This window comes from Phaseolus vulgaris, chromosome 8, assembly GCF_000499845.2.
Source record: "Phaseolus vulgaris cultivar G19833 chromosome 8, P. vulgaris v2.0, whole genome shotgun sequence".
NCBI lineage: Eukaryota > Viridiplantae > Streptophyta > Magnoliopsida > Fabales > Fabaceae > Phaseolus > Phaseolus vulgaris.
The window spans coordinates 16,311,545-16,338,288 of record NC_023752.2 but is presented as its reverse complement, the minus strand read 5'-3'; the positions used below and the strand labels follow the sequence as shown (position 1 = coordinate 16,338,288).

The 26,744-nt window shown below is 34.0% G+C and overlaps 1 long non-coding RNA gene across 3 annotated transcripts; it reads left to right on the top strand.

Annotated features, from left to right (window-relative positions):
- Positions 1-431: 431 nt before the first annotated feature.
- On the top strand, positions 432-3,898 carry LOC137826880 (uncharacterized). Of its 3 annotated transcripts, none has more exons than XR_011083604.1 (5): positions 432-581; positions 1,145-1,239; positions 2,449-3,044; positions 3,466-3,572; positions 3,692-3,898. It is a non-coding gene; the product is annotated as an uncharacterized lncRNA (long non-coding RNA). The 3 variants fall into 3 exon arrangements; XR_011083605.1 differs by having other exon boundaries at positions 3,327-3,572; XR_011083606.1 differs by lacking the exon at positions 1,145-1,239 and having other exon boundaries at positions 433-581.
- The last annotated feature ends 22,846 nt before the right edge of the window (positions 3,899-26,744 follow it).

The following is a 26,744-nucleotide window of genomic DNA, read 5'->3' as shown; positions in this document are numbered from 1 at the left end:
ATAACATTTTTTTTGTTTTTGAGTTAAAGTATTTAGGAAAAACGTGGTCTATTTATTCTAAGCAACATTTTATAAAACGTGGACATGATTAGTAAAATGTGAGTATTTTAGACAACATTTTTTAAACTGTAGGTATTTTAAATAATATTTTAGACAATATTTTTTAAAACACTTATGCTTTAACTAATATTTTAAACAACAATTTTTAAAGTGTGTATGTGTTAAATAACATTTAGAACACAATTTTTAAATTATAGATAATTAAGTTCAAGTTTATTACCTATTAACTAGAGCTGATAGGAGAAAATTAAAAAAGCGTTGCCTAAAATCTTAAAAGAAGAGTAAGCAATGATTTTTACCTTTGAATTGAAACTTACAGGAAAAGCGTTGCTTTAAGAAACATTGTTTTAAACATGGATATTTCAAATAACATACTATACTTACACATTCTACTAACTTCCCCAAGCTACACAGAACTCAACCCTCGATTCCAAATGCACTCTCACGCTCCACCACGCTCAAACTCCATTTGCGGCCAACGATTTTTCACAGCTTCCTCCGTATGATAAGCCCTTGCTCAGGTTCGTTTCTTCAAACACTCCTTCACAACGTTCGATTTTTCTGTCTCACTGTTTGCTCTAGTTCATAATCGATTTCTTCAAAATCTCCATTCACAACCTTTGAATTAGAATTTGCTTTGCACCGGATTCAGTTCGACTTGAAGTGATTCGGATTCAGTTCGACTTGAAGTGATTCGGATTCAGTTCGACTTGAAGTGGTTCGGATTCATTTCGATTTGATGTTAATTCCTCTACTGGTTTGAATGCGGTGATTGATTGATTTTGTTTTTTTATATGAATTTTAGGAATTGTAGCTAGTCATATATGTGTATGAATGGAAAGAGTGTAGGGGTTTGAGGTGGAAATCTGTAGTTTTTAAATTGATAAGAATTAACCTAACAATCTTTATGAAATTCAAAATTAGGCACTTTTTACTTTATTTTGTCCAATTTATTTTGTCCGAATCCAAGTACTTTCGTGCTGCTTGGCTGAGAAACAGCAGACCCCAGGTATTGTTAATTATGCTCAATGACTTTAATGTAAAGTGTGAGACTTATCATTGGGTTGATTTCTCTATTTTACAGAGTCAACATTGCATCTTGTTTTAAGGCTTCGTGGTGGTATTATTAAGCCATCTTTGATATTGGCCAGAAGTGTAACCAAGATAAGATTATTTGTCGCAAGTAAATTTACACATCCTAGTACTGGATTCAGTTGGTTCATTCAGAACTAATTTCAAATATTGTTCTTTTGTTAATTATGTTGTAAGCCTTATCTGTCAGCAAGTATACTGATTTTAGATAAGAATGTTGAATGTGGTGTATGTGTACACTGATGTCTGTATGGAAAATGTATGGCAACAACAGGTTGTTGTTTTCTCTTAGCTGCATGTTTCTGAAAATCTCTGCACCGAGGCCTTATGGCTCACAACCCAACCACTATCTAGAAGACCTATGTTTTGTTCCTTTTCTTTTCAAACATGGAACACAAATTTGATGTTGACGCATACACATAACGTTATAACTATGGAGTTAAATAATATGTTAAAAAATGATGCACATTCTTACAAGTAGACAAAACTTACTGATTTTTCAATGACTCAAACTAGGTTAGGTGTTGGTGGTGTTGAACTGTTAATGTGATACCTTCTTTCACAAGTCATTTTATTTCATCTGTGCAGCTACAAGCATTTTTCTTCTTTATTTGGTTTGGTTTTTTATTATATAGAGATTGAGTAGTTGACTTGTAATACAAAGTTGCCAAGACATATATTTAAAAGTGTAAATACCAAATTTAAATGCTTTTTCCCTAATATTCCAAGAAAACGGTATACTCTTGATACGTATCAAATCTAATGTACATAATAAATTTTAGAGTGTTTATTTTTTTTAATAACTAAATGTACTTTTATTTTAAATAGCTGTATATAAATATGTTTGTGTTTTTTTTTTTGTAATATATGGCTTATGAATTACTCGCAAAACGATTTCTTCTTTATTTACTTATTTAAAGAAAAAGGAATATAGTTTTCCTAACTTTTTAATTAATATCCTTAAAAAAGAATTTAATTAATAATTATTTTTCTCTATCCAGTACAATAAGATATTTGAGCATTATGGGTAAACTGATACGTACTAATTAAATTATTAAAAAATTTCAACACCTGTAATTTAATATTTTGATTATCAATGAAACATTCTTTTATCACTCTTAAATATTTTTAATAATTCATGTCTGTTGACATTTTGCCTGTATTTATAAAATGAATATGATATTTGTTCATAGTATATGTCAAGTACTTAATTGAATTAAGGAAACTAGCTGTGGTGAATGCATGATGCATTGATTTACTAACCTTAGAAGATCTATATGGTTGCTTGTTTTGCAGTGCATGACCCAATTATTTTTCTCACCCCAGGGAGCTCTACCCATGTAAAACACCAAACTTTTCTTCATCCCTATCAAAACTCCACCACCAAATATCTCCTTACCTTTTTCCTGTGGTTTCCCAATACCATGATTCGGTGGCTCGGTTCGTTCGAAGCCTTGTTGTATATTTCTGATCTTTCAAGATGAAGATCTATAAAACATAACCAATTGAAGCCATTTGAAGAGGTTCTCCCAACTCGGTCGTCCTTTCCATCTGCTGCATTTTCTTCTTCTGTTTGTACTTTCTCATCCACAAAACAAGAAGTGAGAACAACACAAGCAATACTAGTCCCCCCACAACAGACCCTACAATGATCCACGCCTTTTTATTCTCCTTCTCACCTTTTCCTTGAGCACTTGGTTCTGTTTTCTGTTTTTAATTGATGTTTCTATTTCTATTTTCAGTTTTTGTTTTTAATTTTTGGTTCTGTTTTCAAGAAATTGTCCCTGTTTATAAAGGGTATGTTATTGAAGTGAATGGTATGACAAATCATTGCCTGCGAAATATATCAACATTGCTTCTTCAATTGGTGGTCCACTATAGCCATTTCAGAGGTGAACTTCTGCTCTAACTTATCTTAGTTTTTCTATAGCATTTGAGATAGGTTGATTATTCTTAGGTAAATTGGTATTTGCATGTTCATTATATTTGTGGGTTGCAGTTATATACTGGTATTTTAGTACATAATATCACTAGGGAAGTGTTGGTTTAAGCTACTTAAAGTTATAGATTTACTGAGAAATAATCTTACCTTTGCAAAATAGATTTAATCAATAAATAGGTCATCAAATATTTAATTTAGGAAATATACATGACCCTCGTACTTATTTTTGCAGCCCTGAGGAGTCAGTAAAGAAAATGCTATGAATAGGAAAAAACAAGAGTATATGCACTGAATGGGATCAATAAACTTTGTTAGAGTTTGAGCTCAATTGGTTTTGTGTTAATTGCTTCTCTTTCATCTTATAAATCTAGTTATAACAGTTTTCTTGCAACTTAATACTCACGGGCTTTAGGGAAAGAAAACACTGTAGTTGCTCCACGTTCATCTACTTCCACTCATGTTCCTTTACTTGGTTCAGGTATGGACATATCATTTGCATTCAATATTATAGGCTAGGTATTTTGCATTTATATATTATTTTATTTACAAACTTGATAATATTTTAAAAGATTTGTATGTTTTGTTTAATTGTTTCAGGTTGGACGTCAAGATAATACTAATACTGAACATGAAGAAATGTAGAAATTTTAAGAGATTTTCTTTATTAATTTCTCTTTGTTAATTTCTAACTCTAATTAGTTGTAATAATTACAATTTTTACTGTTTTGATATACAATGGAGTATGTAACTTGGCACATTTGAAATATTTAATATTATATACATTGTTCTTACTTAAATTATAAATGTGATCTAAATGTAAAATTATAAATGTGGTCTAAATGTGTAATTACGTTTTAAATTAGTTTGAAAATTTTGCCTATTGCGTAATTTTATAAATTAAGATATATTTCATAATTTTTCACGTTAAAAAAGTGTTGTCTAAAAATATAGACAACATGTAAATAAATGTTGTCTAAAAAGACTGACAACATGTAAATAACCGTTGCCTAAACATTATGAAAAAAGTGTTGTTTATTCTATCAATATGCAATAGTAAAAATGCGTTGCCTAACATGTAAATAAGTGTTGCTTAAAAAGACAAACAACATGTAAATAAGCGTTGCCTTTACCAATAACAACATTTAAAAAAACGTTGCCTAAACAATAGGCAACATTGAAAATGTGTTGCCTAAACATTATGAGAAAAAGCGTTGCCTAATTTTTTTTTCAAAAAACGTTGCCTATTCTACCAATATATAGCAACGGCTACAAAAAAGCGTTGCCTAAACCTAAGCCCACGGCTGCATACTCCACGCCTGAAAAAGCGTTGCCAAAGTGTTGCCTAAAGTTAAGGCAACGCTTTTCCTACTTTAGGCAACGCTTTTTAGGCGTTGTCTAAGATCAAAAATGGTGTAGTGCTTGATCGTCAAACAGGGAGGTCGAGTAGAGAAGGTTCAGTAATGGGTGCTGGACTTCCTGGTGTAGGAGAAGAAGGTTGGTCTAGTGGAGGTTCGGGTGCATTGTGACGAGTAGGAGAAGATGGTGAATTGAGTGAATGTTGGACATGAGTGAGTAAGTCAATGTCAATAGCAGGAAAAATATCCTGTAATGGAGGTGAGGATTGCGTCCGAGACTGTTGGCAGAATGGGAAAACACTTTCATGGAAGGGGACATCACGACTTGTAAAAAAAGTGCATACATCTATATCAAATAATTTGTATCATTTTTTATTGTGAGGATAACCAATGAAGATGCATTGTCGAGCGCACGGATCAAATTTTTTGGTTAGTGGAAACAACATTTGCGTAACAAAGGCAACCAAAAGCTTTTAGGTGAGAAAATGAAGGTGGCTGATTATATAACAGCTCAAAAGGTGGTTTATTTTTTAGTAAAGGTGATGACAAGTGATTAATGATATATGTGGCGGTGAAAACGCATTCCCCAAAAACTCTGATGGTAAATGAGACTGAATATGAGTGCTCGTGCTGTTTTTAAAATGTGTCTATGTTTGCGTTCTACTACTCCATTTTGTTGGGGAGTGTAGACGCACGTGCGATGAAATTCAATACCTTTTTTGAGATGGTCGCAGTTGAGCCTATAGGAAGATTAACATTTGGAATAAATGATGATTAAGTGTGTATGAAAAATATTGAATCAGATGCAATGTGATCGGTTGCTCTGCTATCCAAAATCCATTGTTTCGTAAAAGTAGAATCAATAGACGAGTTAAAAGCAAAGAGACCTGCAACGTTTATAACCGGTTCACTCTTACCAATATTGTTAAGTGAGTAAACAGTCTTTGCCAATTGCTGAATTTTCTCGGCAGTGAAGCCTTGTACAAGGTTTCCATCAAAATCATTGTTGTCATGTGGTAATGAAGAGGAATCTGCCATGTTTGCCGCTGATGAATAAGAGCTTTTGGGGTTATTATTTATTCGTTGTTGTTAGCCATTGCTTCCACTGGAGTTCCATGTCCCGTTTTTTATGCGACACCTATCCTCTGTGTGTCCTCTTTTATCACAATATGTGCAATGAAATTTCAAAGTACGAAATTCATCTATGGTATGACCTAGTTTGTTACAATGTTCACAGATATTACCTTTTCATTGCTTCCAATTGGCAGATCAACCTTGTACTGATGTCGTGATTGAAAAATTCTCGCCAATATCCAAATTCATTTGTTGTTGTGTCTCTTCTTGCACAATCAGAGAGTATGCTTGTCAGAAATTTGGTAGAGGATTCATGATGAAAATATTGGACCTGATTTTTTTGAACGAATCATTCAACCCCATGAGGAATTGCATCAATTTAACTTCTTCCTTCTCGATCTGGTGCTCCTTTGTCTGATTACAAACTATGGGTGAACGATATAGCTCGATTTCATCCCACAGTACTTTGAGTTTGATGTAGTATGAAGTCATTGACATTGTATGTTGGGACATGGTTGCTATTGCCTTATGAATTTCAGAAATGGTTGGTGCATTCTTCTATCCGAACTGTTCGCAGAGATCTTCCCACACTTGATGAGCGGTCTTCGTGTGAATTACCTTGTGGCTATCTCTACCTCGATGGAGTTGTTAAACAAGGTGATTTGATGTCTCCAAATCCAAGAGGAAAGCTTGAAGACCTTGTTGTTGGTTGTGTGTGTGTTGTCTAGTAGTCTTTGAATTGTTAATTCACTCTTTAAGATGATCCAAGGTTAATTGAATCTTAATCTTTTTGAAAAGATGAGTGTTCTAAAAGAGTTTGAAATTTCAACTTGTTGAAATGTTGAATCAACTGGTTGTTTAACAATTAGTGGGTTTTAAAATGGCTTGGAAAAGCTTAGCTTTGTTTTGGCTTTGTTGTCAAACAGATTCAACTGGTTGTTTCGAGAAATCAACTAGTTGTTTTTCTGAAAAATCTTAACACAATTCTATTAAGTGGTTTTAATCTGTTTTTTAAATCTTGGAAACTGTTTTTGATTAATTTCTCTTACTTAGTTAATAATGCATAGGAGCGTAAAACAACCTTTTTATACTTCTATCAAATGATCAAAGCAGTTAAATCAAAAACCAAAAGTTGTTGAATAAGATTGGGTTTTGCATTCTTCTGAACTTAAGCTTTGTATACCTAGGTGTATTCTATTCCTCTTCTTCTCTAAACATTGAATTTTTGTATTGGAGTGTAAGGCAGTTTCAAAAGGTGTTTCTGGAAACTATATTGTTTTCCACAGAGTCGTGTGTATTCTTGAAAGGTTTAAGATCATCACTATTGGTGTGTGTTTTCTAATCTAGAGTTAATTACACAGTGAATTCTCAGTGGTTAGCTGAGGACTAGATGTAGCTCTAGGTTAAGAGTGAACCAGTATAAACATCTTGTTTTACTTTCTCTATCCCTACACTTATAAATTGTTTTAACATTGTTTTTCAATTCTGTTGGTATAAACAACCGGTTGTTTCTTGAAAACAACTGGTTGATTTTCTGGAATCAAACTTAAAGCGGTTTTTTATTGGTTGAACAAAATTTTCAATTGATTGATTCTTAATAAATTTTCACTCTACTTTCAATCCTTGCAAAAATCTTTCAAAAACATTTCACCTTATTTTGTTTAGGCCTCAAATTCTAACATACTCAATACCATATATATGTTCACTAATGAAACCAAGTTTTGGTGGATAGGCATGAATAGATTATGGTGGATAAAGGAGAAAATGTCATTTGGGAGAGCTTCAAAGTTATATCTATGGAGGAGTATTTTCCTAATAGTGTTCGATATGCAAAAGAATGAATTCATCCAACTGGAACAGGAAAATCTTTTAATTACTAAAATATGCTACCAGGTTCAAACACCTAGCCATATTCTATACCCAAGCCGTAATTTGAGGCTTAGAGATGCAAACAATTTGAGTTTGGGTTGAAGTAGAACCTTAAAGAGGTGGTGATTCCTTTTTCGATTAGAGAATTCCTTGTTGTAATAGAGAATGAAAAAATGGTGGAGAGTCTTAAAAGTAGTAGTTGAGTTGCTAAATTGGGAGGACCTTCTGGAAGTTAACTTAAGAATGGAGATAAAAAGAAACCTTATTCCATATCTCAATTAAATAGGAGTGGACTGCTTTAGATGTGGTGGACCAAATGTTATTAGATCATGTTCTCATATAATACCAAATGTACATGCAAGAAATGACCGTTGTGTTTATAGTTGAGAGCCCCAAATTCTGGTAGGGGACAACAAGTACATTCGGGTAACAATCAGAAACCCATAGCAGTTAATGGTGTTTGCTATTAGTATAGCTGAAACTTAATGATTTAATAGTCTTATTAGAGGTAAATGTCTCATCTTTACCGTACAATTAGTTGTATTGTTTGATTTTGGGGGTAACCATTCTTTTGTTTGCTCTATTTATGTTATAAAAACTTAAGTTATTAGTTAGAGTTAGATATTAAGCTAATGGTATCTACACTAATGGGGGATATTGTAGTAACTTTTTCAATGTGTGCTAAGTGTCCAATGGTTATAGTTGGGCAAAGATAAATGAATAATATGTTTTGTATGACTCTAAAAAATCTAAAATTTATTTTAAAAATGAATTGGTTGTCTAATAATCACATTCTCATACATTGTTGTCAAAAGAAGTTGATTTTTCCTGAAGAAGAGAGAATGCAATTTATCTCAATCCAACAATTTGAAAGAGATGTACTACTGGGTGCAAAATGTTTCATGCTTTTAGTTTGTGCCACAGATGTTGATAAAACACAAAAGTATATATTTGTAATTTGGGGCTTTATGGATGTACTTTTGGAGGAGATTTTAGGACTTCCACCAAAGAGGAGATAGAGTCTACAATAAATCTTATTCTTGGAGGGGGTTATGTGTCAATTGTTCCATACCAAATGGCACCACCCAAATTAACAAAGTTGAAAAAACAGATAGAAAATTTATTGGAAAAATAATTCATTTGACTTAGTGTTTCTCTATGAGATCTTTTGATATTATTAATAAAAAAATGACTCATTTAAAGATTTATAATGTAATATTTTTTAGGCATAATGTATTAAAATTATATTATATAAATTATTTTTATAATAACATAAGACTTAAAAAGAAATATATATATATATATATATATATATAAAGAATAATAATAATTATAATTAAAATAATAAATAAAATTAAAAGAAAATAAAGACTTATATCTTCTAAGGAAGAGATAAGAACTCATGTTTGGAAGAAAGAGATAAGTATGCATGGTAAATATATTTACTAGTTATTAATGTAACAGTAAAATAAGATAATAATAATAATAATAATAATAATAATAATAATAATAATAATAATAATAATAATAATAATAATAATAATGATGATAATAATATATACCTATATATAAAGGGAATTCTCCATTATAACCGTTTTTTGTGTATACAAATTTTTTTCAATTCTACCCTTATTTAATATATCTCATTTTATTAATACAATGGAGTATTTTGTCATTTCATATGAATTACTTAAAATAATAATAATATTAATGTGTAGTTTTTATTTGACTCTCTCACTCTTTTCTTAGTTTCTTATTTTAAGGTAACAAAAATAACATACTATCACACATTTCGACATCAAATCTCACATATAAAATAAAATAACCTCCACTTTTAATCATTTTCTTTATATCATTTTTTGCTTCTCAATTTCGACTTATCCAAAATTATTTTTGTATATATATTACATTTCTATCATCATAAAAAAATGAGTAAAAGAGGAAAAATGTGGATACACAGAAAAAATGAGGAAAAATGTTTCCATTAATAAAAATAATAATAATAATTGTAATAATAATAATAATAATTAAGTATGACTATAAAAAGGAGGAGAGGAGTTACAAAGAAGGGAATAAAAGGAGAGAGGAAATGGGGCTTACGAAAAAAAACAGAAGGAGAAAGAAGAGAGAGAAGGAAAAAAAAAAGAGAAAGAGAAGATTAGGGAAAGAAAATAAAAAAAGAGATTATTTTTTTTTCTGATAATGAAGTGGAGTGGAGAAATATCATTCCCTAGATGATCAAAATATAGTTTCTCAAAAATATAATTACGTGTTCTAGAGTTTAGGGTTTAGAATTGACATTTGAAAGTCAGTTACTAATGAGCTGAAATTTGGGATGGTTTTAATTTTTATTTTTGGTATTAAAGTGAAATAATGTGGGTTTTTCTTTTATAGTGAATGACTTGTAGAAACTTATTTTTTTTAAATAGGATAGAACATAAAGTATGAGTGTGGTCTAGTTGGTATTCATAATTTGAATATGTATTTTTTTTTTATGTCTAAAACTTCATCTATAATGAATTCTGTGGTGAAAAAAATTATAGGTAAAAAATTTAATAGAAATAGGGAAAATAAATTTTAAATGAGAGAAAAATAATTAATTAATTATATAAGATTAAATATAATTTTGTTTGGTAGAACATTAAAACATTTTTAAATTAAAATAGAAGTACGTACCTATGAGCATTGAAAGTTAAAAATTAAAAATAATTAAAATTTGAAATTAAAAGATGTAGTTGAAAATATTAAATAAATATAGCTAGTGTAATTTGTTGGTAGAAATTGTATTGAAAATGTAATAACAAATATAATATGAATAAAAATAAATAAATTAAATATTTTATATTTAAAAATGAAAGAAATAAAAGGAAAACTATATGTTGTAGTAAATACCGTAACCGAAAACAGAAAGATCAAGGACCAATCCCGTCGTCCTAATAATAATATTAAATCGAATGCATACACATCAGGAGTTCTAGATACCAGTCAGAGAAAAACAAACTCACTAAAAACGGTACCTTTGAGAAGATCCAAGACTAAATCTTAACCTGTGTATGGAGACTACCACAACCCCGATAATGGAGAGGGAGAGGGAGAGAGAGAGAGAGAGAGAGAGTGGCACACCTTGAGGAAGAGAGGGTTGAAGAAAGTTAAGTTCTTCTTCCAAATTTTCCTTTGAAATATGAAGAGAAGGACATGTGGAGAGTGTTTCAGAGATGGGGAAGAGTTGTTGATGTGTTTATTTCTAGAAGAATGAATAACAAAAATAAGAGATTTGGCTTTGTTCAGTTTCAAGATATGATAGATGTGGTAGAGCTGGAAAGGAAATTGGATTATGTTTGGATCGGTTACTAGAAAGTAAGGGTAAACATATTGAAATACAATAGAGACAAAGAGCCAAGACACGGGAGGAATGTAGAACCCAAACCAATTTTTAACAGAGTTAGAGAGCCAAGGAAGGAGTGGAACACTAAATCCAACGTGAATCAGAGCCATACAATTTGGAAGGAAAAGTTGTTGTATGCTTCTGTTGTGGGGAAAGGATGTAAGGGGGAAAAGAAGAATGTATATCCAATAGTGTTCAAGGCAAAGTTGCAACATTTGGAGTGGTTAGATAATTGCTTCATTGGTAGAAGTAAGGAACCAAGTAAGGCTAAGGATATGAAGAAAAGTTTTATATTGACTGGATTTAATTTCATTCGTGTGCGTTTCCTGGGAGGTAACTGCATTCTACTGTCTGGAGAAGATGCGAGTTTGATTAAAAAGACTATAGATGAAAATAAAGAGTGGTTTGAATCAATCTTTGAATCTATTACCCCTTGGGAGAAGGACTTTATGGTGTTAGAAAAATATGTTTGGGCCCATATTAGAGGGTTGCCCCTGAATCTATGGAGTAGGCAAAACTTGGAAAGTATAGTGTCCATGGTCGGAACGCTTGTAGAAATTGACAAATATACTTTGGAGATGGAAGAGCTAGAATATGCTAGAGTCTTAATTAAATTTCCTGTAGCAAGAGAGGTTCAGTGGACAAACTGTATGAAGATTAATGAGACTATGTGTCAAATAGTTATTGAAGAAGAAATTGTTATTAATATGAAAAAAGATTATATTGGTGAATGGGAAAATCATTCAGATGATGATGAGATCGAAAGTTTCGTAGGGAGGGAGTATGGTGCATCGGAAGATTCAGAATTTGGGAGAAATTTAATTCTTCATGGTGATGTTGGGGAGGAGACGGCGATGGAGGAAGTGGAGGGGTTTCTCTACAGGGAGTCATGGAGGTCATACACGGAGAGAGAAGACAGGGATGCTGACGTGGAGGACCAGCAGAATAGTGGGCTACAAAAAACCAGGCACATTAATGAGGTAATTGATGATATAGGTGAACAAGATAGGTGTTTTAATGAAGCAGTTGTCGATTTAGAGGAGGCGTCTGGGCAATGTAACGTTGCACTTAATGAGGTAGGTGATCAAAGGCAAACCCTAACAAAGATAAAAAAAAAATGTATATATGTTGATATTGGGCCTTTTGAGTGTGACTGGTGTTGATCAAGAGTTATCAACGACTTTGAAGAATCCAAATCCAAGTGTTTGATTCAAGGCTAGAGTTGTTGCTGTGTTTAGGATAGGATCTGGGTAGTTTATTTGTGCAATCCAGTCTTAGTTGAATCTAAAGCTAAATGTGTTTTAAAACCTTTTTGAGTTTAAAGTGTTTTTCAAACTAAGTGAAAAACAACATGTTTTATCGAAACAACCGATTGTTTTCCTCTTAGGTGTTTTAGAAAAGGTTGAAAACTGTTTTTGTTGAACCAAGTGGTGTTCAAGCTTTGAAGAACCCAAATCCTTTGAAGGATGTTGATGTCTTTGTTGTGCTTGGTGTTGCTGGGCTGGTTTAGCTTAGTTCTGGGGTAGTTTGAATGTTGTAATCCACCCTTTGATTAAATCTAAAGCATAAGCATCTCAATCTTTGTGAAAGTAAAATGTTTTCAAACTAAGTTAAAACAACCGATTGTTTTGTCAAAACAACCGATTGTTTATACTTAGGTGTTTTGAGAAAAAGATTGAAAACTGTATTTAAAATTGTTGAACTGTTAAGTACCAAAACAACCGATTGATTCGAGGAAACAACCAATTGTTTGCTTTGGGACCATTCAGAAAAACTGTTTTCTCTTTGACTGAGCTTTAAATGATTTAACTGCTTACGCTCCAGTCATTAAATGCTTTGACCAATCTTTTAATGCAATTTAAGAGTTTGTTAAGATTTGATAACAAACTACATCTTTGAATAAATTCAGAAAAACAGATTTGACAATCAATCTTTGACAAGTTTTCACTAAGAGTTTTTGAGTTTTTCAAAGAGTTGAGATTGCTAAGAGTGTGTGATTGATCAAAGTTGTGGAATAGGATTATGCTTGTATTGATTTCAGATTATCTTTTGTAACAAGTGTAATCCTTGTACTCTCTGTAAAGACAAGTTTTGTTTCTGTGTTTGCTAAGATTGGTTGTGTTCTTGAGGGGATCAAGATCAGCAATCTTGGTGTTGTTGTGTTGACCAAGGAGAGTGTGTTTCTTGAGGTGTTCAAGGTCATTCTCTTGGTTGTTGTGTAAGTGATCAAGGTGTGGTTGCTTAGTGGATTTCCTCAGGGTTCTGAGAAAACTGGATGTAGCTCTGGGTTTGGAGTGAACCAGTATAAACAACTGTGTACAATCTTTCTATCTCTAACTCTTTAAATTCAGTTTTATTTGTTGTTTGCTGGTATAAACAACCGATTGTTTCTGTGAAACAACCGATTGTTTTTCTGGTACTGTAGCTTTTGCTTGCTGTCACACCAAAACAATCAATTGTTTCGTGGTTTCAATTGATTGTTTGTTTGAAAATCCTAACAGAATTCTATTTTGTTAATTGAATGTGCTTTAAATGATTTCCAACTAAATACACTCCTCTATTAAATATTTTGACCAATCTTTGAAAGGTATAAATAGTTTGTTTATGTTTTATAACAAACAAGAAAAAACAGATTTGAGTTTTTCAGTTGAGAAAGATTGCTTTCAAGTTTTGAACATTCACATTCAGCTGTGGGTTTTCTTCAAGAGAAAGTGGAATAAGATTACATCTGTATTGATTTCAGATTGTTCTGTAAACAAGTGTAATTCGTTCTGAACATTTTGTAATTTCTGGTGTTGTTGCCAAGGAGTGTTGTGTGCTCTTGCGGTTGTCAAGATCAACATTCTTGGTGTGTGTTGTGCCAAAGCAAGTGTGTTTCTTGAAGGGTTCAAGGTCACTTCTTTGGTGGTTTGTGTGTAATCTGTTTTAATTGCTTAGTGGATTGCCTAGTGGCTTCTGGGGACTGGATGTAGCTCTTGGTTTAAGACTGAACCAGTATAGACTGTTTGTGTATCTCTTTCTTCCCTTAAACTCATTTAAGTTCAGTTGTTATTGCTTTGCTGGTATAAACAACCGATTGTTTCGAAGAAACAACCGATTGTTTTTCTGGTGCTTTGCTGTTTTGTGCTTTATATCTTGGCTAACTGAATTTCTGATTGAGTTTCATACAAAGGATTTTGTTCTAGCTGAAAATTTTTCAAAAAACCCCTTAAACAATTCACTCCCTCTCTCGTTTAAGGCCATATATTCTAACAACTGGGCCCAATTCCAAACATTAGAGAGGGGGTGTTTAGCTGGAACAAGCCCAATTATTAGTGAAATTGAATTTTCTGGGGTTGGAAGTAAGGCTGACGTGGCCCTAGGACACACTAACTGCAGCCTCCCTGCCCAACTGTCAACGTTCACCGGAGGCGGTGGGACAGTTGTGGCAGCGTCATTTGGGCAAAGCGGAACCAGGTCCAATGCACGAATGGAGGTGGCCACCGCCGCACAAGGAGCTGCATCGTCGTCCTCTGCCAGGGGGACCACTTGCGATGCCCAAACGTTGGCTCTCGCAGCCGCACGTGACGCTCTGTCATCGCCTCCTGCCTACGGAACCAGGTGCGTCGCTCGAATGAAGGTTTCCTCCGCTACACGCAATGTTGCGTCGTCGTCTTCAACTCGTCGTCGCGATGCTGCTTCGTTGTCTTCAACTCGCTGTCGTGACGCTGCGTCACCATCATTCTCAGCTCGCAGTCGTGCCACGCCTGTTACGTCTTCTGGAGATGATGGATTGGTTGTGGCAGAAACTCCCTCGGAACATGGAAACGATTCAGCATATTCATTGGTAGTTCGTAGCCCCTTGAGCGTCACTGCAGTATATTCTGAGGACTTCTCTGCGAGCCATGTGGCGCACGTGCACTCTCATCGTTGTGCTGCGTCACTATCTGGTGTTGGACAGAAGTTGCTGGAAGTTGGGGAGTTTACCAGCAACAACTATCCACAAGAGGTGGGGTATGAACGTCTTGACGGATGTAAAGAACTTGCTCATAAAACGGATGTAAGGTTAGTCTATAATTCTACTGATATTACTAATAATGGTGCTAATAATTGTATGGTTTGGTTAAATAATGAGAGTATAAAAGCATATATAATTTGGAATACAAGGATGGAAGTAGGGTTCTCTCGTTATGGAAGCGAGGAAGATGTCTTAAACGGTTTAAGAAGTCAGGAAGAAAAGGACAATAGGAAGGAAGGTTTACGTAGGGGTGGGCTAAAGGTTGTTGACGATGAAACTGATTAGTATGAATATTAGGGGTCTGAGAGAAAGGATAAAAAGGAAGTATATTAGTGATCTCATTAGAAAACAACAAGTTGGAGTTATTTGTCTTCAGAAAACAAAATGTGAACAAATTGGTAAGGAAAGGTTCTATCAAATTTGGGGGTCAAATGAAATTGACTGGATTGAGATTGGGGTAGTTAATAATGGTGGAGGGTTAATTACTATGTGGAAGAAAGATTGCTTTGAAATGAAAAGGTTTAGAAACGGGAACAACTTCTCAATTATTGAAGGAGTATGGAAGTTAGGAATGCCAGTAGAAATAACAATAACAAATGTTTACTGTGGCGGTACCTTAAGAGAAAAGAGAATTATTTGGGATGAGAAAAATGAGGTAAGAAAAAATCACCCAATAAAATTGTGTGTAGCTAGAGATTTTAATTCTATTAGAAGTGTTGGAGAGAGAAGATGCCAAAGTTCTAATGTCAATTATAGTAGTGAAATACAGAGTTTTAATAATTTTATTGAAGAATCTTGTCTGGTCGATATTCCATTGGTGGGTAGAAAGTTTACTTGGTATAAACCTAATGGGACTATCAAAAGCATAATAGATAGAGTTTTAGTTTCCCTTGAATGGTTGGAGAAGTGGTCGGGAAGTAAATTGCATGCGGAAGGGAGAACGGTTTCGGATCACTGTGCTTTAACTTTAAAGGATATAAACATTGATTGGGGTCCAAAACCGTTTAAATGTCTCGATGTATCAAAAAGATGTCCGTTTTAACGAGCTCGTAAGGACTAAGTGGGAAAGTTATGATATTAGGGGAAATGGTTTGTACGTTTTGAAAAAGAAATTGAAAAGGTTAAAGTTTGACATAAGGAATTGGAACAAATATGTTTTTGGAGATGTTAATAAACAAATAGTGGAGTTGGAAAAAAGGATCCAAGTCCTTAATGGAAAAGATTATGAAGGGGAGTTGAGTGTGGAAGACAAGGAGGAAAGGAGACAACTTTTAGCTGAATTGGGGCAAGTCAAAGTTAAACAAGAAGCGGTTTTACAGCAAAAAGAAAGGTTGAGATGGGTAAGTCATGGTGATTTTAATACAAAGTTTTATCACTCAAGTATTAAGTGGAGGAGGATGCATAATGGGACTAATGGTCTCAAGGTCGGCGATCAATGGTGTGATGATCTGGTTGAAGTAAAAGCTAGAGTGAAGGAATTATTTAAGGGCAGATTCAGTAGGGGGAAGACAACTAGTTAGATTGGATAATGTTCAGTTTAAGGGTATCTCTAGGGAGGATAATGAAATGTTGGTTGGAGCTATCGCTAAAGCCGAAGTTAAGGAGGTATTTTGGAATTGTGACCGGATGGGTTTAATTTTGTCTTTATAAAATTTTGTTGGGATATTATAAAAGGGGACGTTGTGAGTGCGGTACAAAGGTTTGCAGAGGGTGGAAGTTGGCCAAAAGGTACTAATGCTTCCTTTATTACTCTTGTCCCAAAGGTGGTAAATCCACAACATCTGAATGACTTTAGATCGATTTCTTTGGTAGAATGTGTGTATAAAATTGTATCTAAAATCCTTTCTTCAAGGTTGAAAAGGGTGTTGAATAAAGTCATTGACCTTAGGCAGACTGCTTCTCTGGAAGGAAGGGGTTTGTTGGATAGTGTGTTAGTAGCTAATGAGACCATTGAGAAGGTAAAGAGGAAAAAGAAAGAATGTGTGGTCTTTAAGGTGGGTTATGAAAAGGCATATGACTCAGTAAGTTGGGAGTTTATTTACTACATGCTAGAAAGATTGGGATTCTGTGGTAAGTGGATTGAATGGATAAAAAACTGCTTATAATCATCCTCCCCTTTACTTTTTCTCATTGTGGCTGAAGGACTTGTAGGGATAGTTAGACAGGGGGAAGAAAAGATGTTAGTAGAAAGTATTAAGGTTGGGGAAAGACAAGTAAAGGTAAGTATGTTGCAATATGCAGATGACACTTTATTTTTCTATAAAGCCTCAATTCAAAGTGTTCTGACATTAAAGGCTATTCTGAAGTGCTTTGAACTTGCCTCTGGTCTTAAGGTTAATTATTATAAGAGTAAGTTTGGAGGAGTGGGTGTGAACATTAATCAAACGATGGTTTTTGCCTTTATTCTTAATTGTCATATTATGAAGACACCTTTCAGTTACTTGGGGATGATGGTAGGCGGGAATCATAAGAGGTGTGTTTTTTGGGAAGGGATGCTCAATAAGATACAAAGTAGGTTGAGCTCTTCGAAAGGGAAATCCCTCTCTTTAGCGGGCAGGTTATGTCTTATCAAATCGGTGCTTACATCCTTACCGTTTTTCTACGTCTCCTTATTTTGTGTGTCGGCAACTGTGGTGAAGGAAGTGAAAAGGCTTCAAAAGAATTTTTTGTGGGATTGGGGCTCAGAGAATAGAAAAATTGCTTGGTGGCGTGGGATAAGGTTTGTGAGTCGAAGGACAAAGGTGGTTTAGGTTATCAATCTAAGAAAATTTAACTTAGCTCTCCTAGGGAAATGGATTTGGAGACTTAAGTCTGAAAAAAAAACGATTTATTGAAAGATATTATAGACTCTAAGTATGGTGGGTGGAGGGGCTTAAGGTCTCAAGGTGAGAATTGTAAGGAATCGCTTTGGTGGAGGGACATTAGAAAGGTTTGGAATTTAGAGGAGTGGGGTAATGACATTTAAGACAAAGGTTGGTTGGAAGTAGGGGATGGAAAAGAAATCAGGTTATGGGAAGATAAATGGGTGGACAATGTGCCTTTATTGCATAAATTCCATAGGCTTTTTTCGATATCTTTAGATATTGGTCGCACTCTTTCACAAGTTGGGGTTTGGATTAATAATAGTTGGTCATGGAAGCTGAGATGGAGAAGGAATCTCATTGTGTGGGAATCTGGTTTGGCTGACAGTTTATTGCAGGTGTTGGATAACTAAAGGTTAATAAGAGAGGGTCAAAATAAGACCGATAAATGGCTCTGGAGGGATGTTGATTTTAGAATATATGGCTTTAAACTAGAGGGGGGGTGAATTGTTTAAAGAGAGTTTTCGAAACTTTTTCAGCCTTGAATGAAATTACTTCGAGAAAACCTTGATTAAGAAATCGGTTTTTCAAAACATAAAGCAAAAAGCACAATACTAGTAAAAATAATCGGTTGTTTTACCAAAACAATCGGTTGTTTATACCAGTTAACAAATATCAAAACTGAATTTAAAGAGTTAGGGATAGAGAGAATGCACACAGATGTTTATACTGGTTCACTCCAAATCCAGAGCTACATCTAGTCTTCTCAGAAACCCTCTGAGGAAATCCACTAAGCAATCACACCTTGATCACTTACACCACAACCAAGAAAGTGACCTTGAACACCTCAAGACACACACTCTTCTTGGCCAACACACCAACACTAAGATTTCTGATCTTGATCCTCTCAAGAACACACAGCCAATCTCAGCAACCATAGAAACGAAACTTGTTCAACAGAGTACAAGGATTACACTTGTTACAGAAGATAATCTGAAATCAATACAAGCAGAATCCTATTCTACACACTTTGATCAATCACAAACTCTAAGCAATCTCAGCTCTTTGAAAAACTCAAAAACTCTATTCAAAATCTTGTTACTTAAATCTGTTTTTTTGAATATATTTAAAGATGTTGTTTGTTATCAAATCTTAACAAACTCTTAAATTGCTTTTATTGATTGGTTAAAGCATTTAATGACTGGAGCGTAAGCAGTTAAATCATTTAAAGCTCAGTCAAAGATAAAACAGTTTTTCTGTTATGGTCCCAAAACAAACAATCGGTTGTTTCCCCGAATCAATCGGTTGTTTTGGTTTTAACAGCTCAACCATTTGAAAAACAGTTTTCAATCTTTTCTCAAAACATCTAATTATAAACAATCGGTTGTTTCGACAAAACAATCGGTTGTTTTAACTTAGTTTTAAAAACATTTTTCTTTCAAAAAGATTGAGAATGCCTATGCTTTAGATTCGATCAAGGGGTGGATTACAACACTCAAACTACCCCAGAACTAAACTAAAACAGCACAGCAACAACAAGCACAGTCAAGGCTTCAACATCCTTCAAAGGGTTTGGATTCTTCAAAGCTTGAACACCACTTGGTTCAACAGTTGATTCTACGGACTTCTCTATAAAGGCATCCTATAATTTTCTCATTGGGGGGGGGGGGAGTCTGTAGTGGTCCCGAAACTCTGGACATTAAAGACTTTACCTTCGGCACAATTTACAGCTTGGAGGGTGTCATGTAATGCGATTGCCACTAAGGACAATCTTTTGACACGTGTATACCTTTGGTGTGTGTTCGGTGTCCCTTGTGTGGTGTGGAAGAAGAATCGGTAAGACATTTATTTTTTGAATGTAGGGTCTCTTGGAGAATTTGGGGTTTGTGTCTTGAGTGGCTACGGTCTTCTTTGGTTCTACATTGTGATGCACAAATTCATTTTAAGATGTTTAAACCAATAGGTTTGAAACATGCTATTATCAGGTGTTGGGGGGGCATTTGGGTAGGTATTGTAAGTGAATTTTGGAATCACATGAATATGGTTGTTTTTTAGAATGGACGGGTAGATCTAGTGAAAGTTTTTACTGTGGTACAAAGGAAGACTTGGTCTTGGATCACAGTAAAATAAAGGTTGGTTGCTTTCTCTTACACAGACTAGTGCTTGGAACCTCAATGTTGTATGAGGTATTTGAAAGATTGATATTTAGTGTTTCTTATTTAATGTTTGTACCCAAGTTTGGAAGTTGTGGTGTGTTTTGTACAGTTTTCCTTGGCAGGGATGGATTGATGTGTTTGTCTTGGGTTGCGAATGGAAGTTGCTTATGATTTGTGCAGGTTTTTCTGGTTATGTTCTCTTTCGCAGGATCGGTTGTTGTCTTTGGCAATTAGTTTGGCGTAGGTCAGACTGTTGGTAAAGATCTTCTTTAGCTGTTGGATTTTGTGCCTATTTTGAGGATGTGTTTCACTGTTTGGTTGATGTATTTGGGGACTATGTATCTTGTTCTTTATATGTGATTTTGAGTATTGTCATGTAAGGTTTGGTGGATCCTTAACTGGTGCAAGAAAACTTGTTTTCATTTTTTGTATAAGGGTTAGGGTACCCCTGAAGTACCCCATTTTATTTTATTTATTCTTTGCTGATAAAAAAAAACTGTAACTAAAAACGAAAAAGAAAATAGTGGGTTAGGGTGGGGTATGGTCTTGGGTTTAATTTGTTCGGAAAAGGAAAAAAAATAAAAAATAATGTAAGTGGATAACTAATTTGTTATATTTTTTAAAATTAAAATTTATTATTATTATTTGGTTGAAAAATGAAAAAAAATTAATAAATTAAGTAATTGATAATTTTAATTTTGAATGCATTAAAATTAAATATATTAATTGTAAAAAATAGAAGTATTTATAATATTTAAAAAATTAGAAATATATATATATATATATATATATATATATAAGAAACAATGAGATTTTACAAAATAAACATAAAATAATAAATTTAAAATATTTAGTTTAAATGTGAGAATAATATTTTTTCCACAGAAATAAATGTGAGCCCAAAAAATAACCATGATCCAATTTCAGTGTTACTTTGGGAAATTAAAGAAAAAAAAAAGTGTTCTTCAGGAAAATATTTTTCATTACAGTACCATTTTTTTGGAAAAATCTTTATATTTTGTATATGGTTAAGTTGTCTTTTAAAATACATTATACTTTATATGACACTCTCTTGTAGTATAGTAAATATTTTTTTGGTGTTACATTAGTTAATTTATAATTTAACATAATTACAAACATTAAAAACATTTAGAAGTAATTCTAGTCTCGCTATTAGTTTAGAATTCTAGAATAATTATTAATTATGATATATTAATGAAATTAATGGAGAGGGAAGAGAATTGCATTATTCATATTGGTGTACTTATGCTGAAAGAGTAATTTACGTTTCAGTTTCAACATAGATTTACGAAAAAAGATTATAACAGGACTCGATATGTAACAATACATTTGTCCTTAGGTTAGTTTGAATGTATACACACTATTGACTTTAAATATAAATTTTGAAATAATTCATTTAAATTTACTTCACGTTAAAGAAGTTTAAGCGCTCTTTTACGTGACCCAATTTTGATAAAGAAAAAAGTTTTTCGCTAAAGTTATATTATTAATTTTCTATATTTTTTTTATCAGCAATAAAGATTTAATAACTATAATCATTTTAGGGGTGATTCAATCCTTATATATACCTATAAAATAGAACACATCTTCTCACATACTCCACTCCAACAGAGGGTAAGAACCAAACTCAATCTAACACTGCAGACCCAGTAGAAACACACTCCAAACATATCAAGGAACATCATAACAACAAACCTTAACCACCTAGACCAACAACCAACCCACCATCCCTCAAAACCAACATTCAACAAAATAAAGATACCTGCCAACCTAAACAGAAACAGACAACTTATATCGAATTCAAACATAATAAAGGGGCAAGACACCAATCAGAGAAGGAGAAGAAAGCAGAGGGAATTTTAGAAGTTACCTAGGACCAAGCCTTCAATTGAGCCAAAGTGAAGATTTCAGAATAATCCACCACACCACCTTTAAATATGACATTGTTCCTATGACTCTAAATCTCTCTAACCATCGAGATCCACACACTTCCCAGCATAGAGTTGAAAGACTTAGGTGCATTACAAAACTGCATGAAATTAGCAATAGGATAATTGGGAGCAACCGACGACACTCCTAACCACGAGAAACATTGAAGCCATGCAAGCCAAACAGTTCTACAGTCAAAGAGTAAATGACTAGTAGACTCCTCTTTCAACCTGCAAAAACAACAAACAATACCATCAGCCACCATCCCGCGTCGTGCCAAGTTAACTTTAGTAGCAATCTTGTTTTCCAACACCCTCCATGTCAAAACCTAGGCCGCTGGCAAAGCCTTAATGATCCAAAAAAAGTCGTACAAACTCGACAATACCCCATCACTTTCTCCCCTTAATACACCATAAGCAGATTTAACCGAGAATTCAGGAGACACACCATCTTTCCAATACCACGTGTCATCAATATCCGAAACAAGACTCAATCCTTGAATCTCATCAAAAAGTTTGCATACCTGAGATTTCTCCCACTCAAACAGATTTCTCTCCACCCCAACTTCCAACTTCCAACTTCATACTCCTTCTTCTCAAACCCCGCAGTGCTCCAGCAACAAATCTTTATCCCCACACAGAGAGAACAACCTCGGGAATTTATTTTTCAAAGCAAAGTTACCCACCCAACTATCTTTCCAAAACATAATTCCCTTCCCATTGCCAACTTCCCACTTAATACGGTCATCGAATTTTTCACCCCACTCCTTCATCGACCAAATCACCTTTAGCTCCCACCACCAAAGAGACTCATTCTTTCTTGAAATAGGCCCTTTCAAATTTCTCCAACCCCTATACTTGGAATCTAACACCTCCTTCCACAAACCGCCTTTGGAATAACCCATCCTCTAAATCCATTTTCCCAACAAGGCAACCTTGAAAAGTTTAATGTTAATAACCCCAAGACCACCAACTTCACGTGGCTCATACACCTTCTCCCAAGAAGCCCACCCAATCTTTCGCCCACCAGACCCCCAACCCCACAGGAAGTTCCTCTGGATTTTCACTATCTTCTTCACAACAACAACAGGAATTTTAAACAAAGACATATAAAACAAAGGAATAGCCGAAAGAACGGACTTAATTAAACAGATCCTCCCTGCCATAGAAATAAGTCTACCTTTCCACCTTCCCAATCTCGTCTTTATCCTCTCAACTACCTTGTCCCAAAACGCTTCCCTCTTGTGACACCCCCAACAGGAATCCCAAGATATTTGAAAGGAGTTTTCATCACATCACAATTAAGCATTTTTGCGAAGCACATGAGCGTATAAGCATCAACCCCCACACCTCTAAGAAACTCACCTTTAGACCTGAAGCCAGCTCAAAACAATTCAATATAGCTTTTAAACTGAAAACACTTTTGGAAGACGCTTTGCAAAAGAACAAAGTATCGTTTGCATACTTAAGCATATTAACTTTAACCTTATCCATCCCAACCTCCACACTCTCCACCAAATCAGACACAACACCATTCCTTATTACTCCTGCTAGACCTTCAGCCGCAATAAGAAACAAAAATGGGGCTAGGGGGTCACCCTGTCTCAATCCCTTTGAAGGAACGAATTCCTTAGTCGAGTTGTCATTAACCAGCACAGATACATTTGAAGACTCCAAACAAGATTTAATCCAAGCAATCCATTGTTCCCAAAAACCTAATCTTTCAAGCATGTAACTAATGAACTCCCACCTCACCAAATCATAAGCCTTCTCATAGTCCACTTTGAAAAACAAGCAGCTTTTCTTCTTCCTTTTTGCCTCCTCTAATACCTCATTGGCCACCAGCACACTATCCAAGATTCCCGTATCGACAAGAAACGCAGACTATCTTGAGTCAATAATTTTACTCATCACCTTTTTAAGCCTTGGAGAAAGTAACTTCGATATGATTTTGTACAAACACCCAACAAAATAGGTCTGAAATCGCATAGGTTTTGTGAATTCTCCAACTTAGGGACCAAGCACACAAACAACGCATTTGTCCCCTTAGACCATTTCCCAAAGCTAGCGAAATAATTTACGGCCAAAAGAATATCATCCCTAAAAAACTCCCAATAGAACTTAATGAGCCCAAACTTAAAACCATCCGGTCCAGGACTTTTCGAGCTATCACAACTCCAAACAACACCCTTGACTTCCTCTTCAGATAAAGGACTAAGCAACATCTCATTGTCAACAACAAAAATAGAAATAAAGGACACATTATCCAACCTGACTTGAGGCCCAACTGCACCTTCAGACCTAGCCTTAAAGAAATCTTTGACCTTATCTTTAACCACCTCCTTATCTTTACACCAACGACCATCAACAAACAAACCATTAATACCGTTTCTCACCCTCCTCCATTTAACAGTCGAATGAAATTTTTGAATTAAGGTCACCATTTTTCAACTACTTAAGACGGGCTTTCTGATGGATAATCGCTTCTTGTCTAAAAGCATTTTCATTTTATTCTGTTAACAAAGACCTCATCTCTAGTCTACCTTCCTCATCTAAGTCTCCAACATCATCGCGTGCATCTAACTCCTGAATTTTATTTTTTAGAATCTCCCCTGCCTGCTTAACATCGCCAAACACTTCTCTATTCCACACTTTTAAATCAGATTTTAGCTTCTTCAATTTTTCTTTGAACACAAACAAACCTCTATCATGAACTTCATAACTAAGCCATTTACAACGAACAAAATCTCTGAATCTGCTGTCCTTTTGCCAAATGTCCAGACTACGGAAAGGTTTCGGTCCCCAGTCCGGGCAAGAGTCTTTAATTACCAAAACACAATGATCAGATACGGATCTGCTATAAATGAATTGCTTACTGTTCGGCCACACTTCCAACCATTCCTTAGAAACCAGAACTCTATCAATTCTACTTTTAGTCATACCATTCGGTTTGTACCAAGTGAATTTTCGACCAATCATTGGGATGTCCAATAATTCAGCCTTTTCAATAAATTCATTAAAACCACGTATTTCTCTACTGTAATCTGAACCAGAAACCAAGTTTTCTCTCTCCTCCTTTGTTCTAATTGAGTTGAAGTCTCGTACAACACACCAAATCCTGTTTTACTAACTCGCTCTGCAAGCAATAATCTCATCCCAAATCACTTTATTTTCCTTCAAAGAACGTGAGCTATAAACATTCACAATAGTGACTCTTACTCCGTCACCAACCTTCCATTCTCCTTCAATAACCGAGAAATTATTCCCATTAAAAAAACTTGATAAATGAAAACAACTCCTTCTCCATATCGTAATAATCTCACCTGCATTATTGATAGTCTCATTTTTAACCCAATCAATTTCATTGGATCCCAACATATTAAAGCAATTCTCTTTTCCGAACTCAGAACACTTAGTCTCTTGAATACACATCATTCCTACTTGTTCTTTGAAAATTAACTCTTTTAGATATCTTCTTTTGTTGCTTCCTCCTAACCCCCTAACATTCAGACTAGTTATTTTCATCATCAAACACTACACACTCCTTCCTTTTGAGATTCATATTGCCTCTGTCCCGAACTTCCAAAGCCTACAAACATTTTAAAACCACTTATTCCTTCCCAGCAAACGAGAACCCCAAATTTTTTCCAATGTTCGGAATTTTTGGACTTCAAATTCCCTATTTTTTAACCAAAAATGACTATTACAGTTCCTTATATCATTATCAGACATAGAAGAGATAACATTCTCTGACCTCGTAACCATCGATGAAGGAGATAAAGCTTTCCTCCCCATTGTCAATAAACCGTCCTTTCCACTTTTGCAAAACCACAATTCTGAAACACAAAACATTTGAAAGTTCACAAGATTATCCTCCAATTCGGTATTAAGATTCTTAAGAATGGCTTTTGAGAAAGACAAGACCTGCCAAGTCTCTTTCCGCTTGCTTTCCACATCTTTTAATTATTTTATATTTTCTTATGGGACTTCAAATTTGGAGTGTTTAGCAAATTTAACTCCAGTTTCCGTAGACGATAAATTATTAAATAACGTCGGATAACCCTTAGTCTCTAGTTTCAATAAATTAAAATTTAATATAATATAAATTATTTAATAATGCGATATTAAATTTTTTTCCAAATCAAACATATTACTTAAAATAAACAAAGTATTAAAATATATTTTATTTTTATTTTTTAAAAAAACAAACAAATTTTTAACATAAATTATATTATAATATTATTACATTTATATCATTTATGAATTAATATGAAAATTTTAAATATTAACAATTTATTTATTACATAAAAAAATTAAAAATAATTTATTTTAATAATTTTCTTACTATATAAATATTGAAAAGATCAAGTTTAAATTACTGTTAAAAACCAAGTGTAACAGTTAAGTTTAACAACACGAACAAAAAACACTTAACCCTTAATTATACTACCTAAAAATTTACTGTAACGATAATAAGTTAAAATGATAATTGTGGACCACCATATAAATTTTAAAATAAAACCTTTAATTTTAATTATGTTATTAAATAATTATATTTTAAAATACGAGAGGAGGGAAATGACAAAGATTTATCTCAAATTGCATATTGATAATAAAATTCAAGCACAATACAAAAATTTCTGACTAATCAAAGTTTGAACGCAACGTTGGGATGTAAAGTTTATTGTAATATCATCGATTGAAGAGTTAAGTTATGTGAAACAGCAGCATAAGATAATCCCAGGAACCACTCCTTCACATGTACCACCACGCTGGAAACCCTGGCTAACACAGCTCTGAAAACACTGTGCGTTACTAACACAGTTCCCTTTTTGGCATTTTGTTCCTGGCAGGTCAAAATCTTGTGCTAATCCTGTATTCACCACAAATATATAAAAAATGGAAAAAAAAAATTATATATATGTCTCCACCAAAATAAATTACTTTTCTGATACGTGGATCTGATAATGGAGTTATAAAAATAATATCAAGATTTTATATAATCTTAGAATATGAATTAGGATTTAACTCAAGATTACATTGCCCATGTGTCTAAAATTGATA